Source organism: Bos javanicus, chromosome 28 (genome assembly GCF_032452875.1).
Source record: "Bos javanicus breed banteng chromosome 28, ARS-OSU_banteng_1.0, whole genome shotgun sequence".
NCBI lineage: Eukaryota > Metazoa > Chordata > Mammalia > Artiodactyla > Bovidae > Bos > Bos javanicus.
In genome coordinates, this window is record NC_083895.1 from 1,245,702 (window position 1) to 1,265,059 (window position 19,358).

Below are 19,358 nucleotides of genomic sequence, written 5' to 3' on the forward strand. Positions count from 1 at the left end.
AACCTGGGCATTTATTTTTTATTACATGGAGAGGCTTAGTGAAATCAAGGTTGAGGTGCTGAAAAGTAACTTTTTTTTTTTTTTTCAGGTAACATAATGAACCATAATACAAAATAAATGGAGAATAGGAGCAACGTGACAGAGTTTGTTCTCTTGGGGCTCACACAGAATTCAAAGTTGCAGAAGATCATATTTGTTTTGTTTTTGGTTGTCTACATCATCTCTGTGGTAGGAAATTTGTTCATCATGGTCACCATTATAGTCAGTCCATTACTGGGATCTCCCATGTACTTTTTTCTGGCTTATCTCTCCCTTATTGATGCTTGCTACTCCTCTGTGAATACCCCTTAACTGATTGTCGATTCCCTCCGTGAAAGGAATACCATCCTCTTCAATGGATGCGTGATGCAAATCTTTGGGGAACATTTCTTCGGAAGTGCTGAGGCCATCCTGCTCACTGTGATGGCCTATGACCGCTATGTGGCCATCTGCAAGCCCTTGCACTACACAAGCATCGTGAACTGGAGGGTGTGTTGGCTGCTAATTGGAGTAGCATGGGCGGGAGGCTTTCTTCATGGAATCATACAGATCTTTTTCATCTTCAGATTACCCTTCTGTGGCCCTAATGTCATAGACCACTTTTTGTGTGATCTGAACCCTTTGCTAAATCTTGCCTGCACTGATACTCACATTCTAGGACTATTTGTTGCTGCCAACAGTGGTTTCATTTGTCTTATAAACTTCATCCTCTTGGTGGGCTCCTATGTGGTCATTCTGCACTCCCTAAGGAACCACAGTTTGGAGGCAAGGCGCAAGGCCCTCTCCACTTGTGTCTCCCACATCACAGTTGTCACCATGCTCCTTGTGCCCTGCATTTTTGTATATCTGAGACCACCAGTTTCTTTACCAATTGATAAAGCAGTGGCTGTATTCTACACTATGATAACTCCCATGTTAAATCCATTCATCTATACCTTGAGAAATGCCCAGATGAAAAATGCCATTAGGAATTTGTATAATAGAAAATCTATTTCAGGTGATAAATAAGAGGTACACAGAGACCAGCATTGATTCTCCTGGTGCAAAGTTCAGAAGGACATTGTTGATACTTTCAGCAAAAAAGACCTTTGAGATAAAGGGGGGAAAATAGCCACTATAAATCATAGATTCCACAATGAGGAGAAGAAATGATGCATGAAATGTGAGACAAAGTGGCAGGAGACTACTTTTTAATGTTTGGAACATTCTGAGAAAACTAAGACTTAGTTTTTCTAGCTTTATCTATCTATATGCCTTAATAAATTCATTCTAATAAAACAAAAAATAAATACATTGATATTGAACTGATATCGCTGTAACTATCCAAATAAGTAGGCATTGCTATTATCCTCATTTTATAGGTGATGAAATAAATAGAATGGGAAAATTCCAAAACGGAAATATTGAAGAACCATATTTTTAGCTGCTGTCTCAGACCATGTTCTTAACTGCAGAAATATGCTGTCAGACAATGATACAAAGGTAACATAATTATGTTGTTCAGTTGCTAAATCATTTCTGACTCTTTGGGACCCCATAGACTGCAGCACCCCAGACTCCTCTGTCCTCCACTCTCTCTTAGAGTTTGCTCAGACTCATGTTTGTTGAGTTGGTGATGCTATCCTATGATCTCATCTGCCTCCCCTCCTCCTTTTGCCTTCAATCTTTTGCAGCATGAGGATCTTTTCCAATGAGTCAGCTCTTTCTATCAAGTGGCCAAAATATTGGAACTTCAGCTTCAGCATTAGTCCTTCCAATGAAGAGTCAGGGCTGATTTCCTTGAGGAAAGACTGGTTGGATCTCCTTGCAGTCCTAGGGACTCTCAAGAGTCTTCCACAGCACCACAGTTTGAAAGCATTAAGTCTTCTGTGCTCAGACTTCTTTATAGTCAAAATATCACATGCACATATGACTATTGGAAAAACATATTGATACTACTTACCATTTATTGAGACAGGGACTGTGCTGAAATTGTGTATATGATGTGTGCTAAGTCGCTTTAGTCATGTCCGACTCTTTGTGACCCTGTGGACTGTAGCCCACCGGGATCCTCTGTCCATATATATATATATGTGTGTATATATGGTATGTGATATGTAACACCGTGGTATATAACTCCCCTCTAGGTCATCACAGAGCATCGACCTGAGCTCCCTGTGCTGTACAGCAGCTTTCCTCTAACTATTTTACATATGATATTTTCAACGCTATTCTCTCAGTTCATCCAGACTCTCTTTCCTCCACTGTGCCCACAAATCAATTCTCAACATCTGCACCTCTAGTCCTACCTTACACATAGGTTCATCTTTGCCTTTTTTCTAGATTCCATACATATGCATTAATATATGATAAACAATGGAACATTTAAACTCTAAGGGGAATTCAAGGAATGTTGTACAATATTCCAAATTTTCTTAATGCATTAAAAATCACTTTGTATTGCTCATGTTACAATCTTATCCTGAAAACCCATCAAAAAGAGTGAAGATCCAAGTAAAAGAATGATCTAATATCAGACAGGAATTTCAATTAATTAAAGAAATTAAGTCATACTCTGTAAAGTATTTCCCTACCTGCTAATAATATCTTCAAGTCACAATGTCTGATTTATGATAAATGTTAGATGAATAAGTGTAAGTATAAGGGAAGATGAATAAATTCAACAAAATATTGGGCAAAATGTAGTATTGCAGACTAGGAATTTTTTTCTACCTTTACCGGTTTCAGACTCAGGCAAGTTATCTAGGTATATGTCTTTTGAAAACTAAGATGTGGTTTTATTCCTGCATAAACTAGGAATAAGGAATAAATTGAAAATAACCTCATTATCTTTTGAACAAAATACTCTACCAGTCCTAAGCATGATATCATCATTCTGTTTTTCCCTATATTTCTCTGTCAATATTTTTTCAATATTTATTATTTTATATTGATTATTTCATATTTATTGGTTTTTATATTTTGATTTAAAAATCAAAACATATTTCCTGCATTTACTTTTTGGTAAAATTTCATTATAAAAATATATTTTTTGTTTTTTATTTTTATTTATTTTTTAAATTTTTTATGTTACTTTATTTTTTTATTATTATCATTATTTTTACTTTACAATATTGCTTTGGTTTTGCCATACATCAACATGTATCCACCATGGGTATACACGTGTTTTGTTTTGAATTTGTAGCCCCATTTACACAAAAAGCAACCCTAGCATAAGTATATTCCATTCATTTCACCCACCCTACATTCATTAAACAACACATATTTTTCAGCCCAAGGAACGTATCAAATAGTGACAGTTGCTGGGGCTTCAGCATGAATAAAGAAAAACCTGAATGATGTCTCCACAGACCTTAGATTCATAGATTCTCAGAAGAGAGCAAAAAACTACAACACAGTACTATAAACAGTAAGATAATGGAAACAAGGGTACTTACTCTGAAAGCACTTTTGAGGAACACAGAACAAAGACCTGGGGGTTCAGAAAACACTCCAAGGTGAAAATACATCAGAAATGGGACTCAAAGAATCAGAGGCATGAATAGACATCAGATGGAGCAAGAATGTTTTAGGAGAGGAAATATGTAACAAAGTCCAGAAGGTGAAGTGTGTACACTGACTCCTCATAAATGTCACATAGCTGTGGTTACTAAACTCCTGGTTCAACAACTGTTTATTGAATATGCACTACACTCCAGAAAGCATGCTAGACAGTTTCTAAAGGATAAATAGCAAGATAGGGAGCTGATGCGTGTGACTTTGTGGAGTTGGACTTGACTGAGCGACTGAACTGAATTGAAGCTGGAGTGATAGGGACAGAAAAGACTGGGACGGGGCTCATGATTGTGTTAAGGCTTAAAACTAAGTACTGTGTGCTGTGCTGAGTCACTCAGTCATGTCTGACTCTTTGTGACCCATGGACTCTAGCCCTCCAAGCTCCTCTGTCCATGGGTATTCTCCAGGCAAGAATACTGGAGTGGGTTGCCATGATATTAAAAGATTTTTATTTTTCATATTGAAGTACAGATAATTTCTGACATTGTGGGTTCCAGGTGTACAGTGGAGTGATTTCAGTTATATAAATATTTTTTCAGATATTTTTTGGAAAGTATTTTTTTTTAATTTTATTTTATTTTTAAACTTGACATAATTGTATTAGTTTTGCCAAATATCAAAATGAATCCATCAAAGGTATACATGTGCTCCCTATCCTGAACCCTCCTCCCTCCTCTCTCCCCATACCATCCCTCTGGGTCGTCCCAGTGCACTAGCCCCAAGCATCCAGTATCGTGCATTGAACCTGGACTGGCATCTCGTTTCATACATGATATTTTACATGTTTCAATGCCATTCTCCCAAATCTTCCCACCCTCTCCCTCTCCCACAGAGTCCATAAGACTGAGCTAGCACATGATGCAGTTAGATTTACAATTTTAGAATAATAACTTTGGTTATAGTGAAAACATTTTAGTTACTCAGTCATGTCCGACTCTTTGTGATCCCATGAACTGTAGTCCATCAGTCTCCTCTGTTATTTGGATTCTCTAGGCAAGAATACTGGAGTGGGTTGTCATTCCCTTCTCCAGATCATCTTCCTAAACCAGGGATCAAACCTGGGTCTCCTGCACTGCAGACAGATTCTTTGCCATCTGAGCCACTGGGGAAGGTGTTTGGCTATAGTAGAGAAAATAAATTGAAGAGCACAAGTAGCAGAATGTTAGGGAAGCTACTGTAATGATTTGGACATGAAATGATGGAGGTGTGACTTCCAGTGGTGCCAGTGATGGTGAATAATGTTGTAGACCCTCTGCATCTGGTCAGACCTCATTCACTGCACAGGTACACCTAGAACACAGCTGCTGTTTGCCTGGGCTGCTAAAAGCTCACAGTCCCATTTTTTCTGGACAGCTGCAGGAGAGATAATTGGAACTGCCTCACTGGAGATTATACCCACCATGCAAGGGGCCAGGAGTTAATAATGAATGACAGAAGCAGCAATGAAAAGGCTGATCCCCTTGATGTATGGTGGAACCAGTACTGCAGGACAACATATATTCCAGGGCTCCAGGGCTCTAGGCTAAAGCTAAGCTTTCATGAAAATTTCATCTCAGTGTCTTCATCTTGGGGAACCCAAACTAAAACTGAGAGATAGAGAAGAGGGCAAAGCAATACTTAGGAATTATAAACAGCAAAGAAAAAAAAAAAAAACTTAATATAGGATGAAGGTATGAGAAGAGTCATGAATAAATTCCAGATTCCAGCTTAGATCACCAAAGGTTTGAGGAAACTTAAAAGAAGAAACAAGGATAAGGTGAGTGTTCTTTGCCAGTGAAGTGGTGTCTCCAACCCCAGAAGACAAGGCTATACCTCCTGTCTATAGAATTAACCCTCCCTTGGCTGAAGAAACTGCAGTGGCCTCCCCTGCATCAGCTGCCATGAAAGACCATGCTGGAGAGGGTGTGGAGAAAAGGGAACTCTCTTACACTGTTGGTGGGAATGCAAACTAGTACAGCCACTATGGAGAACAGTGTGGAGATTCCTTAAAAAACTGGAAATAGAACTGCTTTATGATCCAGCAATCCCACTGCTGGGCATATACACTGAGGAAACCAGAAGGGAAAGAGACACGTGTACCCCCAATGTTCATCGCAGCACTGTTTATAATAGCCAGGACATGGAAGCAACCTAGATGCCCATCAGCAGATGAATGGATAAGAAAGCTGTGGTACATATACACAATGGAGTATTACTCAGCCATTAAAAAGGATACATTTGAATCAGTTCTAATGAGATGGATGAAACTGGAACCTATTATACAGAGTGAAGTAAGCCAGAAAGAAAAACACCAATACAGTATACTAACACATATATATGGAATTTAGAAAGATGGTAACAATAACCCTGTGTATGAGACAGCAAAAGAGACACCGATGTATAGATCAGTCTTATGGACTCTGTGGGAGAGGGAGAGGGTGGGGAGATTTGGGAGAATGGCATTGAAACATGTATAATATCATGTATAAAACGAGTCGCCAGTCCAGGTTCGATGCACGGTACTGGATGCTTGGGGCTGGTGCACTGGGACGACCCAGAGGGAGGGTAGGAGAGGGAGGATGGAGGAGGGTTCAGGATGGGGAACACGGGTATACCTGTGGTGGATTCATTTTGATATTTGGCAAAACTAATACAATATTGTAAAGTTTAAAAATAAAATAAAATAAAAAAAGAAAGACCATGCTGATTCTCCTGAGGACCCACCTCAGCTCCCCTCATTGTTTCTGATTCTGTAACTTGTCTCAGGCCCCAGCAGGCATCTGAAAGCAAGGTACAGACAGTGACATTGGAGGAGGTGCACTACACTCCAAAAGAGCTACTTGAGTTTTCTAATTTACACAAACAGAAATCCAAGGAATATATGTGGGAATAGAGATAACCAGTATGGGACAATTATAGAAAGAAATAAACTTTGATCAGACCTAACTGCTAATTGAGGTGTGCTTACCAAGCAGAGATTTTACTCTTCATGTTGCAGCTGGAGGGAAGTAAAGAAAATCTCTAAACCTTTGTGATATAAATCTAGGGAATGTATATGGAACTTGAGGGAGGTAGAAAAATCATCAAATTTGATCAGGCATAATTTATTGATATGGGCTCATTAAACGGATATCTCCATTTAATGTTGCAACTGGATGAGGTAAGAAAGCCTCAAATAGCTTGTGGTGGCTAATACATGAACAAAATAATGGTCCATTGTGAGTTCCATAGAAGTGTCCCCTCCACTTTGGTTTAATGTAGCAGAAGTGATTAAAAGGTAGGTAGACAAAAAAGATCTTCATGACCCAGATAATCACGATGGAATGATCACTCACCTAGAGCCAGACATCCTGGAATGCGAAGCCAAGTGGGCCTTAGGAAGCATCACTACAAAGCTAGTGGAGGTGATAGAATTTCAGTTGAGCTATTTCAAATCCTAAAAGATGATGCCATGAAAGTGCTGCACTTAATATGCCAGCAAATTTGGAAAACAGCAGTGGCCACGGACTGGAAAAGGTCAGTTTTCATTCCAATCCCAAAGAAATATTCAAATTCCAAATTTGATCTGCATACAGATTTCTCAAGAGGCATGTCAGGTGGTCTGGTATTTCCATCTCTTTTAGAATTTTCCACAGTTGTTGTGATCCACACAGTCAAAGGTTTGGCATAGTTAATAAAGCAGAAATAGATGTTTTTCTGGAACTCTTTGCTTTTTCAATAACCCAATGGATGTAACCCTAACCCTAACCCTAACCCTAACCCTAACCCTAACCCTCAAAGCAATGCCAAAGAATACTCAAACTACTTCACAATTGCAATTATCACACACACTAGTAAGGCAATGCTCACAATTCTCCAAACCAGGTTTCAACAATATGAGAACCGTGAACTTCCAGATGTTAAAACTGGATTTATAAAAGGCAGAGGAACCAGAGATCAAATTGCCAACATCTGTTGGGTTATTGAAACAGCAAAGAGTTCCAGAAAAACATCTATTTCTGCTTTATTAACTATGCCAAACCTTTGACTGTGTGGATCACCACAACTGTGGAAAATTCTAAAAGAGATGGGAATACCAGACCACCTGACATGCCTCTTGAGAAATCTGTATGCAGATCAGGAAGCAACAGTTAGAACAGGACGTGGAACAACAGACTGGTTCCAAATAGGGTAAGGAGTACGTCAAGGCTGTATATTGTCACCCTGTTTATTTTACTTATATGCAGAGTACACCATGAGAAACACTTGCTCGATGAAGCACAAGCTGGAATCAAGATTGTCAGGAGAAATATCAATGACCTCAGATATGCAAATGAGACCACCCTTATGGCAGAAAGTAAAGAAGAACTAAAGAGCCTCTTAATGAAAGTGAAAAAAGAGAGTGGAAAAAGTTGGCTTAAAGGTCAATATTCAGAAAACTAAGATCATAGCATCTGGTTCCATCAGTTAATGGCAAATAGATGGGGAAACAGTGGAAACAGTGGCTCAGTTTATTTTTTTTTGGACTCCAAATTCACTGTATGTTGTGACTGTGGCCATGAAATAAAAAAGACACATACTCCTTGGAAGGAAAGTTATTACCAACCTAAACAGCATATTAAAAAGCAGAGACATTAGTTTGCCAACAAAGGTCCGTCTAGTCCAGGCTATGGTTTTTCCAGTAATCATGTATGGATGTGAGAGTTGGACTATAAAGAAAGCTGAGCGCTGAAGAATTGATGCTTTTGAACTGTGGTTTTGGAGAAGACTCCTGAGAGTTCCTTGAACTGCAAGAAGATCCAACCAGTCCATCCTAAAGGAAATCAGTCATGAATATTCATGAGAGGGACTGATGTTGAAGCTGAAACTCCAATATTTTGTTTTTGGCCACCTGACGCTAAGACCTGAGTTATTTGAATAGACCCCAATGCTGGGAAAGATTGAAGGTGAGAAGAGAAGTGGAGAGCAGAGAATGAGATGGTTAGATGGCATCACTGACTCAATGGACATGAGTTTGGGTAAACTCAAAGAGTTGGTGATGCACAGGGAAGCCTGGCATGTTGCGGTCCATGGGGTCGCAAAGAGTTGGACACGACTGAGCAACTGAACCGAACTGAACTCTCCTGAAATTGAAATATTAGAATGGATTTGTTATTAAAAATCTACTAAGCCTCCTGAAAGGGTCCCAAATGTTCACCATTCATCACAACCATGAGAAATAAATTTGAATGCTTCAGTATCCTTGAAAAGCTGAGATGTCTATTTTCTAAAGCCCAGGTCTCTAATGAAAACTGGTTGCTGGTTTGTGAAATGCAAATGTGTTAAGAGTGATTTGATCCTAGGGAGCAGCCAGTAGTCAAGTGATGGCACTTAATCTGAAAGGCAAGGTGGGCTTAGTTACCAAAATGGATAGTAGAATCAAAATGACAATCTAAATAATCAGCACAAGACGTGTTGTCTAGCTGATCATGATGTTCCTAGGATAAAAAGAGAGGGATTTTACTCGACTCTCCACTGACCTGTGTCAGCAGAAAAGTTTTAAATAAAGTAAAAAAAAAATTCTAACTCAAATCATGAATATAGAAATTCATGTCATCAAATGAGTTCCCTGACTTGAGCCAGCTTACAGATTCTGAATCCTAAGAAAAAAGGGATATCCAGTCCCCTTGAAGCAGGACTCTGGTACCTTGCTAAAATGTATAATTTATCTTTACCTCATATTTCCCTAGAGGGACCTTTGACCTTTTATCAGGTTAACTATGCACTGTGGAAAAGTTAATAATCAGAAGTTTCAGGACACTGACTTTAACATGAAACTTATTCCAGGAGGTCAAAACATTACCGTAGCCCCTCAATTAGAGTTGAAATAATGGAGGTCTGGTGACCAATGGAAGTTTAGCTCAGGTCTATTTACAGTGGGTCCTGTGGTCATGGAACCCATGCTGTGGTTATTTTCCAATTTCAGAATGGATAATCGGAACAGACATACTTAGCGACTGACAGAATTATTACATTGGTTCACTGTCCTGAAGAATAAGGGATATTATGTGAGAAAAACCTCAGTGGAAGGCATTATTACTGCCTGTCCTTAGAAAAATAGTAAACTAAAAGTTGTACCATATGCCTGGAGGGACTGTAGAGATTAGTGCCACCATCAAACCTTGAAAGATGTGGGATGGGAGTTACCACCACATATGTGTTCAGCTCTCCTATTTTTGCCTGTTGCAGGATAGGCATGGATCTTGGAGAGTGACAGTGTATAATTCTAAGGTTAGCCAGCTTCTGTGCCAGATGTATTTCAACGCAAGAACATATTGTCGGAGCTGCTGGTACTTGGTATTTAGCTGGAAATGTGATTTTCATTACTGTGTCAGAAGTGGCAACTACTTTAGATCTTTTTGGTAATACATTTCCTTGTAAACTAAAATTAGGAGACTCAAGGGAATGGCAAAACACTTCAGTATTCTTGCCTTGAGAACCCCATGAACAGTACGAAAAGGCAAAATGATAGGATGCTGAAAGAGGAACTCCCCAAGTCAGTAGGTGCCCAATATGCTACTGGAGATCAGTGGAGAAATAACTCCAGAAAGAATGAAGTAATGGAGCCAAAGCAAAAACAATACCCAGCTGTGGATGTGACTGGTGATAGAAGCAAGGTCTGATGCTGTAAAAAGTGATATTGCATAGGAACCAGGAATGTCAGGTCCATGAATCAACGCAAATTGGAAGTGGTCAAACAAGAGATGGCAAGAGTGAATGTCCATATTCTAGGAATGAGTGAACTTTTAGTTCACTAAAATATTGGACTGGAATGGGTGAATTTAACTCAGATGACCATTATTTCTACTACTGTGGGCAGGAATCCCTCAGAAGAAATGGAGTAGCCATCAAGGTCAAAAAAGAGTCCAAAATGCAGTACTTGGATGCAATCTCAGAAATGACAAAATGATCTCTGTTCATTTCCAAGGCAAACCATTCAATATCACAGTAATCCAAGTCTATGCCCCAACCAGTAACACTGAAGAAGCTGAAATTGAACGGTTCTATGAAGACCTACAAGACCTTTTAGAACTAACACTCAAAAAAGATGTCCTTTTCATTATAGGGGACTGGAATGCAAAAGTAGAAAGTCAAGAAACACCTGGAGTAACAGGCAAATTTGGCCTTGGAATATGGAATGAAGCAGGGCAAAGACTAATAGAGTTTTGCCAAGAAAATGCACTGATCATAACAAACACCATCTTCCAACAACACAAGAGAAGTCTCTATACATGGACATCACTGGATGGTAAACACCGAAATCAGATTGATTATATTCTTTGCAGCCAAAGATGTAGAAGCTCTATACAGTCAACAAAAACAAGACCAGGAGCTGACTGTGGCTCAGATCATGAACTCCTTATTACCAAATTCAGACTTAAGTTGAAGAAAGTAGGGAAAACCACTAGACCATTTAGGTGTGACCTAAATCAAAACCATTATGATTATACAGTGGAGGTGAGAAATAGATTTAAGGGCCTAGAACTGATATAGAGTGTCTGATGAACTATGGACTGAGGTTCGTGACATTGTACAGGAGACAGGGATCAAGACCATCCCGGTGGAAAAGAAAAGCAAAAAAGCAAAATGGCTGTCTGGGGAGACCTTACAAATAGCTGTGAAAGCAAAGGAGCAAAGGAAAAATATAAGCATCTGAATGCAGAGTTCCAAAGAATAGCAAGAAGAGATAAGAAAGCCTTCTTCAGTGATCAATGCAAAGAAATACAGAAAAACAACAGAATGGGAAAGACTAGAGATATCTCCAAGAAAATTAGAGATACCAAGGAAACATTTCATGCAAAGATGGGCTCAATAAAGGATAGAAATGGTATGGACCTAACAGAAGCAAAAGATATTAAGAAGAGATGGCAAGAATACACAGAAGAACTGTACAAAAAAGATCTTCACGACCCAGATAATCATGATGGTGTGATCACTGACCTAGAGCCAGACATGCTGGAATGTGAAGTCAAGTGGGCCTTAGAAAGCATCACTACGAACAAAGCTAGTGGAGGTGATGGAATTCCAGTTGAGCTATTCCAAATCCTGAAAGATGATGCTGTGAAAGTGCTGCACTCAGTATGCCAGCAAATTTGGAACACTCAGCAGGTGTCACAGGACTGGAAAAGGTCAGTGTTCAGTGAAATCCCAAAGAAACGCAATGCCAAAGAATGCTCAAAGTTCTGCACAATTGCACTCATCTCACAGGCTAGTAAAGTAATGCTCAAAATTCTCGAAGCCAGGCTTCAGCAATATGTGAACCGTGAACTTCCTGATGTTCAAGCTGGTTTTAGAAAAGGCAGAGGAACCAGAGATCAAATTGCCAACATCCGCTGGATCATCGAATAAGCAAGAGAGTTCCAGGAAAAACATCTATTTCTGCTTTATTGACTATGCCACAGCCTTTGATTGTGTGGATCACAATAAACTGTGGAAAATTCTGAAAGAGATGGGAATACCAGACCACCTGATCTGCCTCTTGAAAAATCTATATGCAGGTCAGGAAGCAACAGTTAGAACTGGACATGGAACAACAGACTGGTTCCAAATAGGAAAAGGAGTACGTCAAGGCTGTATATTGTCACCCTGCTTATTTAACTTATATGCAGAGTACATCATGAGAAATGCTGGACTGGAAGAAGCACAAGCTGGAATCAAGATTTCTGAAAGAAATATCAATAACCTCAGATACTCAGATTTACACCACCCTTATGGCAGAAATTGAAGAAGAACTAAAAAGCCTCTTGATGAAAGTGAAAGTGGAGAGTGAAAAAGTTAGCTTAAAGCTCAACATTCAGAAAACGAAGATCATGGCATCTGGTCCCATAGCTTCATGGGAAATAGATGGGGAAACAGTGGAAACAGTGTCAGACTTTATTTTGGGGGGCTCCAAAATCACTTCAGATGGTTACTGCAGCCATGAAATGAAAAGATGCTTACTCCTTGGAAGGAAAGTTTTGACCAACCTAGATAGCATATTCAAAAGCAGAGACATTACTTTGACAACAAAGGTTCGTCTAGTCAAGGCTATGGTTTTTCCTGTGGTCATGTATGGATGTGAGAGTTGGACTGTGAAGAAGGGTTTCAAAGAGTTGGACACGACTGAGCGACTGAACTGAACTGAACTGAACTGAAACTCATTGGGCTTCCCTTGTAGCTCAGTCAGTAAGAATCTGCCTGCAATGCAGGAGACCCAGGTTTGATTCCTGGGTTGGGAACATCTCCTGGAGAAGGTAACAGCAACCCACTCCAGTATTCTTGCCTGGAGAATCCCAATGACAGAGCAGCCTGGCAGGCTACAGTCCATGGGGTTTCAAGAGTTGGTCACGACTTAGCAAATAAACTACTAATAAACTCATTGGAATTTCCAGGAGACCAGTAGTATGGGTACATAATGCTATCTATCCCTCTTAATATGATGTATAACTTGTTCCGTCTGGCCTCTCCTATAACCAGAGATGATGCTCAATGCCTCTTTGCCTTATTGGATTGGAGAGTCATCATAGTCATCGTATCATACATTTGGGTATATTTCTCTGGCTCAGTTGTAAAGTTACTCAAAAAGATTCGACTTTTAAATGAGTTCCAGAAATAGAAAAGGCTCTGCTATAGGTTCAACCTGGCATACAAGCATCTCTGAGACTGAGGACAAGTATTAATAATCCAGTAGATCTATGTTGCTTGATGTTTCAGTCACAGGTAGTAATGTTGGAAAACTTGCCAGGCTTCCATATATGAATTTCAGTGCAGACAAGTAGGATTTTGGAAAAATAGTCTTGCCATCCTTCCAAGATAACTACTCTCCTTTTCTGAAATAGTTTGGCCTGCCACTGCACCTTAATGGAAACTGAGTGGTTCACCATGGGTCACCAAGTCACTATGCAACCGAAGCTTCTTTCATGCACTTGGTATTATCAAAACTGTCTAAGCCATAAAGCTGGGTGTGCACAGCAGTACCCCATCAAAAAATAAAGTGATAGAGGCATGATCTGGCCCAAGTAAGTCCTGAAGGCAAATTTTCAGGGAAAAGTGGCAAAAATGATCATGGTCCCCACTCCCATTACACTTCCTTATCTCACCCTGCCTTCATCTATAACTTATGATAAATTAACAAAGGAATATAAGACTTCAGACTTGTAAAGGAATATTTCCGCAATGATCTTTTAAATTGGCAGCTGCAGAAATGCAACCTCATCCTGAAAAGTACCAGAACAATAGTAGCAAAAGGAAATCCTCCCAATGGGTACATTTCAAGGGGTGAAACTAGTCAATTATTTAACTTGGAAGGAGTTCCAAAATGTAAAATATATACTGATTCATGGTTTTGGCCAATGAATTGGCTGGATGCTCAGGGACTTTGGGGGGTGAGGGGATATGGTTAGAAGACTGATGACAAGGAAATTTGAGGAAGAGATATATATACCACAGATAACTACAATGGTGCGATCACTCACCTAGATATAGACATCCTGGAATGCAAAGTCAAGGGGGCCTTAGGAAGGAACATTAAGAAAAAAGCTTGTGGAGTTAATGAAATCCCAGTTGAGCCATTTCAAATCCTAAAAGATGCTGTGAAAGAGCTGCACTCAATACACCAGCAAATTAGGAAGACTCAGCAGAGGCCACAGGACTGGAAGAGGTCAGTTTTCATTAGGAAGACTCAGCAGAGGCCACAGGACTGGAAGAGGTCAGTTTTCATTCCAGTCCCAAAGGAAGGCAATGTCAAAGAATATTCAAACTACCATACAACTGCACTCATCTCACATGATAGCAAAGTAATGTTCAAAATTCTCCAAGAGAGATTCAACAGTACATGAAATGTGAACTATCAGATGTTCAAGCTGGATTAGAAAAGGCAGAAGAACAAGAAATCAAACTTCCAACATCTGTTAGATCATAGAAAAACCAAGAGAATTCCAGAAAAAAACATTTACTTGTGTTTTATTGATTACGCCAAAAATTAGACTGTGTGGATCATGATAAAATGTGGAAATTTCTTAAAGAGATGGGAATACCAGAACACCTGACCTGCCTCCTGAGAAATCTGTATGCAGGTCAAGAAACAACAGTTAGAACTGGACATGGAACAACAGACTGGTCCCAAATTGGGAAAGAAGTAAGACAAGTCTGTATATCGTCACCCTGCTTATTTATGCTAGGCTGGATGAAGCACAAGCTAGAACTGAGATTTCCAGGAGGAATATCAATAACCGCAGATATACAGATGACACCACCCTTATGGCAGAAGGTGAAGAAGAACTAAAGAGCTTCATGATGAAAGTGAAAGATGAAAGTGAAAAAAATTGGCTTAAAACTCAAATTCAGAAAACTAAGATCATGGCATCTGGTCCGATCAGTTCAGATCAGTTCAGTTCAGTCGCTCAGTCATGTCCAACTCTTTGCGACCCCATGAACTGCAGCACTCCAGGCCTCCCTGTTCATCACCAACTCCTGCAGTTCACTCAGACTCACATGCAAAGAGTCAGTGATGCCATCCTGGCATCTTATCCTCTGTCGTCCCCTTCTCCTCCTGTCCCCAATCCCTCCCAGCATCAGAGTCTTTTCCAATGAGTCAACTCTTTGCATGAGGTGGCCAAAGTACTGGAGTTTCAGCTTTAGCATCATTTCTTCCAAAGAAATCCCAGGGCTGATCTCCTTCAGAATGGACTGGTTGGATCTCCTTGCAGTCCAAGGGACTCTCAAGAGTCTTCTCCAAGACCACAGTTCAAAAGCATCAATTCTTCGGTGCTCAGCTTTCTTCACAGTCCAACTCTCACATCCATACATGACCACTGGAAAAACCATAGCCTTGACTAGACGGAACTTTGTTGTCAAAGTAATGTCTCTGCTTTTGAATATGCTATCTAGGTTGGCCAAAACTTTCCTTCCAAGAAGTAAGCATCTTTTCATTTCATGGCTGCAGTAACCATCTGAAGTGATTTTGGAGCCCCCCAAAATAAAGTCTGACACTGTTTCCACTGTTTCCCCATCTATTTCCCATGAAGCTATGGGACCAGATGCCATGATCTTCGTTTTCTGAATGTTGAGCTTTAAGCTAACTTTTTCACTCTCCACTTTCACTTTCATCAAGAGGCTTTTTAGTTCCTCTTCACTTTCTGCCATAAGGGTGGTGTCATCTGCATATCTGAGGTTATTGATATTTCTCCCGGGAATCTTGATTCCAGCTTGTGCTTCTTCTAGCCCAGCATTTCTCATGATGTACTCTGCATATAAGTTAAATAAGCAGGGTGACAATATACAGCCTTGACGTACTCCTTTTCCTATTTGGAACCAGTCTGTTGTTCCATGTCCAGTTCTAACTGTTGCTTCCTGGCCTGCATACAGATTTCTCAAGAAGCAGGTCAGGTGGTCTGGTATTCCCATCTCTTTCAGAATTTTCCGCAGTTTATTGTGATCTACACAGTCAAAAGCGTTGGCATAGTCAATAAAGCAGAAATAGATGTTTTTCTGGAACTCTCTTGCTTTGTCCATGATCCAGCGGATGTTGGCAATTTGATCTCTGGTTCTTCTGCCTTTTCTAAAACCAGCTTGAACATCAGGAAGTTCACGGTTCACATATTGCTGAAGCCTGGCTTGGAGAATTTTGAGTATAGTAAGAGATTATTTCTGGATGTGAATCACTGTAGGACAACCACAACTAATGTGTAATATGTGTGCTCAGTCACTCAGTCATGTCTGACTCTTTGTGTCTCCATGTAGTATAGGCCATCAGGCTCCACTGTCCATGAAATTTTCCCAAGTGGGAATACTGGAGTGGATTACCATTTCCTACTTCCAGGGATCTTCCCAGATCAAGGATCAAATCATGTCTCATGCATTTCCTGTATTGGAAGGTGGATTCTTTACCACTGTACCACCTGGGGTCAGAACATGTAATATCTTTTGGCTATATTTAAATATCTTAGAGTCCAGTGAGTACCTGGAGTAGAAGTGAAGAATTAAACATTTTAAATACATACATACATATATATATATATATATATATATATATATATATATATATAAGTAAAACCTTACATGAACCCATGAACAACATCTGATAGATATAGTGACTAAGGACTACTTTGTACTCAACCTGTTTCCTTAGGTTCTACTGACACTCCTCTTCCTCATTCACACATTCACAACAAGTGAAAAGGGACTAAACAAAGCAAAAGAAGCTAAATAAAGAAAGAAAGATCTATTATGGATTTCTACTTGACCTTAAATAGCACATAAAAATAATTAATATTGAGTAACACAAGTCAGTATATGGCTTCTAAGTTTCCAGTGGGTATAATTAAATCTTGATAGATAATTTCCTAATTTCTATCCTAATGGCAATGATGTAATGTTTATAAGGAACAGAAATTATCTTCTTATTCTCTCTTACTACATTTATGTAAAATGATAATAAAGATTACAAGATTATTAATTTATATTTTAATATATACCATGGTAAAAAACAGCAACTTCAGTCTTTGAAGAAATTATTTTAGGAAAAGTGAAAAATAGATAAATATCTATGCTATTTCATCAGTGCTATCATATTATAGAAATATGGAGCCATACCTGTGGTAACCCTTGAGATTCCATTAAATAAGACTCAAGCCTCTCTTATAGATCCCTTTAATATTATTGACAATTCCTATAATTATAACCTCATACACATTGACTGCTATAGACTGCATGTGGGATTTTTTTTCCCTATTGCCTCTGTTGTGCTTTTAATCAAGTTATCCCCAACAATACTTCCCTAAATGCATCTTTTGGATGGACATTCGTAGGAGAGTCAGATGTCAGATCAAATCAGTCGCTCAGTCGTGTTCGACTCTTTGCGACCCCATGAATCGCAGCACGCCAGGCCTCCCTGTCCATCACTAACTCCTGGAGTTCACTGAGACTCAGGTCCATCGAATCAGCGATGCCATCCAGCCATCTCAGCCTCTGGTGTCCCCTTCTCCTCCTGCCCCCAATCCCTCCCAGCATCAGTCTTTTCCAATGAGTCAAATCTTCGCATGAGGTGTCCAAAGTACTGGAGTTCCAGCTTTAGCATCATTTCTTCCAAAGAAATCCCAGGGCTGATCTCCTTTAGAATGGACTGGTTGGATCTTCTTGCAGTCCAAGGGACTCTGAAGAGTCTTCTCCAACACCACAGTTCAAAAGCATGAATTCTTCAGCGCTCAGCCTTCTTCACAGTCCAACTCTCACATCCATACATGACCACTGGAAAAGCCATAGCCTTGACTAGATGGACCTTTGCTGGCAAAGTAATGTCTCTGCTTTTGAATATGCTATCTAGGTTGGTCAAAACTTTCCTTCCAAGGAGTAAGCAGCATTTCATGGCTGCAGTCACCATCTGAAGTGATTTTGGAGCCCAGAAAAATAAAGTCTGACACTATTTCCACTGTTTCCCCATTTATTTGCCACGAAGTGATGGAACTGGATGCCATGATCTTCGTTTTCTGAATGTTGAGCTTTAAGCCAACTTTTACACTCTCCACTTTCACTTTCATCAAGAGGCTTTTTAGTTCCTCTTCACTTTCTGCCATAAGGGTGCTGTCATCTGCATATCTGATGTTATTGATAATTCTCCCAGCAATCTTGATTCCAGCTTGCGTTTCTTCCAGCCCAGCGTTTCTCATGATGTACTCTGCATATACGTTAAATAAACAGGGTGACAATATACAGCCTTGACGTACTCCTTTTCCTATTTGGAACCAGTCTGTTGTTCCATGTCCAGTTCTAACTGTTGCTTCCTGGCCTGCATACAAATTTCTCAAGAGGCAGGTCAGGTGGTCTGATATTCCCATCTCTTTCAGAATTTTCCACAGTTTATTGTGATCCACACAGTCAAAGGCTTGGGCATAGTCAATAAAGCAGAAATAGATGTTTTTTTGGAACTCTCTTGCTTTTTCGATGATCCAGCAGATGTTTGCAATTTGATCTCCGGTTCCTCTGCCTTTTCTTCTTCTTCTTTTTTAATTTAATTTTATTTTTAAACTTTACATAATTGTATTAGTTTTGCCAAATATCAATCCTCTGCCTTTTCTAAAACCAGCTTGAACATCAGGAAGTTCATGGTTCACGTACTGCTGAAGCCTGGCTTGGAGAATTTTGAGCATTACTTTACTAGCGTGTGAGATGAGTGCAATTGTGTGGTAGTTTGAGCATTCTTTGCCTTTGTCTTTCTTTGGGATTGGAACGAAAAATGACCTTTTCTGGTCCTGTGGCCACTGCTGAGCATTCCATATTTGCTGGCATATCGAGTGCTGCACTTTCACAGCATCATCTTTTAGGATTTGAAATAGCTCAACTGGAATTCCATCACCTCCACTAGCTTTGTTCGTAGTGATGCTTTCTAAGGCCAACTTGACTTCACATTCCAGCATGTCTGGCTCTAGGTCAGTGATCACACCATCATGATTATCTGGGTCGTGAAGATCTTTTTTGTACAGTTCTTCTGTGTATTCTTGCCATCTCTTCTTAATATCTTTTGCTTCTGTTAGGTCCATACCATTTCTATCCTTTATTGGGCCCATCTTTGCATGAAATGTTCCTTTTGTATCTCTGATTTTCTTGAAGAGATCTCTAGTCTTTCCCATTCTGTTGTTTTCCTCTATTTCTTTCCATTGATTGCTGAAGAAGGCTTTCTTATCTCTTCTTACTATTCTTTGGAACTCTGCATTCAGATGTTTACATCTTTCCTTTTCTCCTTTGCTTTTAGCTTCTCTTTTGTAAGGCCTCCCCAGACAGCCATTTTACTT

General features: G+C 39.7%; 1 pseudogene; it reads left to right on the forward strand.

Moving 5' to 3' along the window:
- The first annotated feature begins 117 nt into the window (after positions 1-117).
- LOC133240665 (olfactory receptor 4C46-like) lies at positions 118-1,047 on the forward strand (annotated as a pseudogene).
- The last annotated feature ends 18,311 nt before the right edge of the window (positions 1,048-19,358 follow it).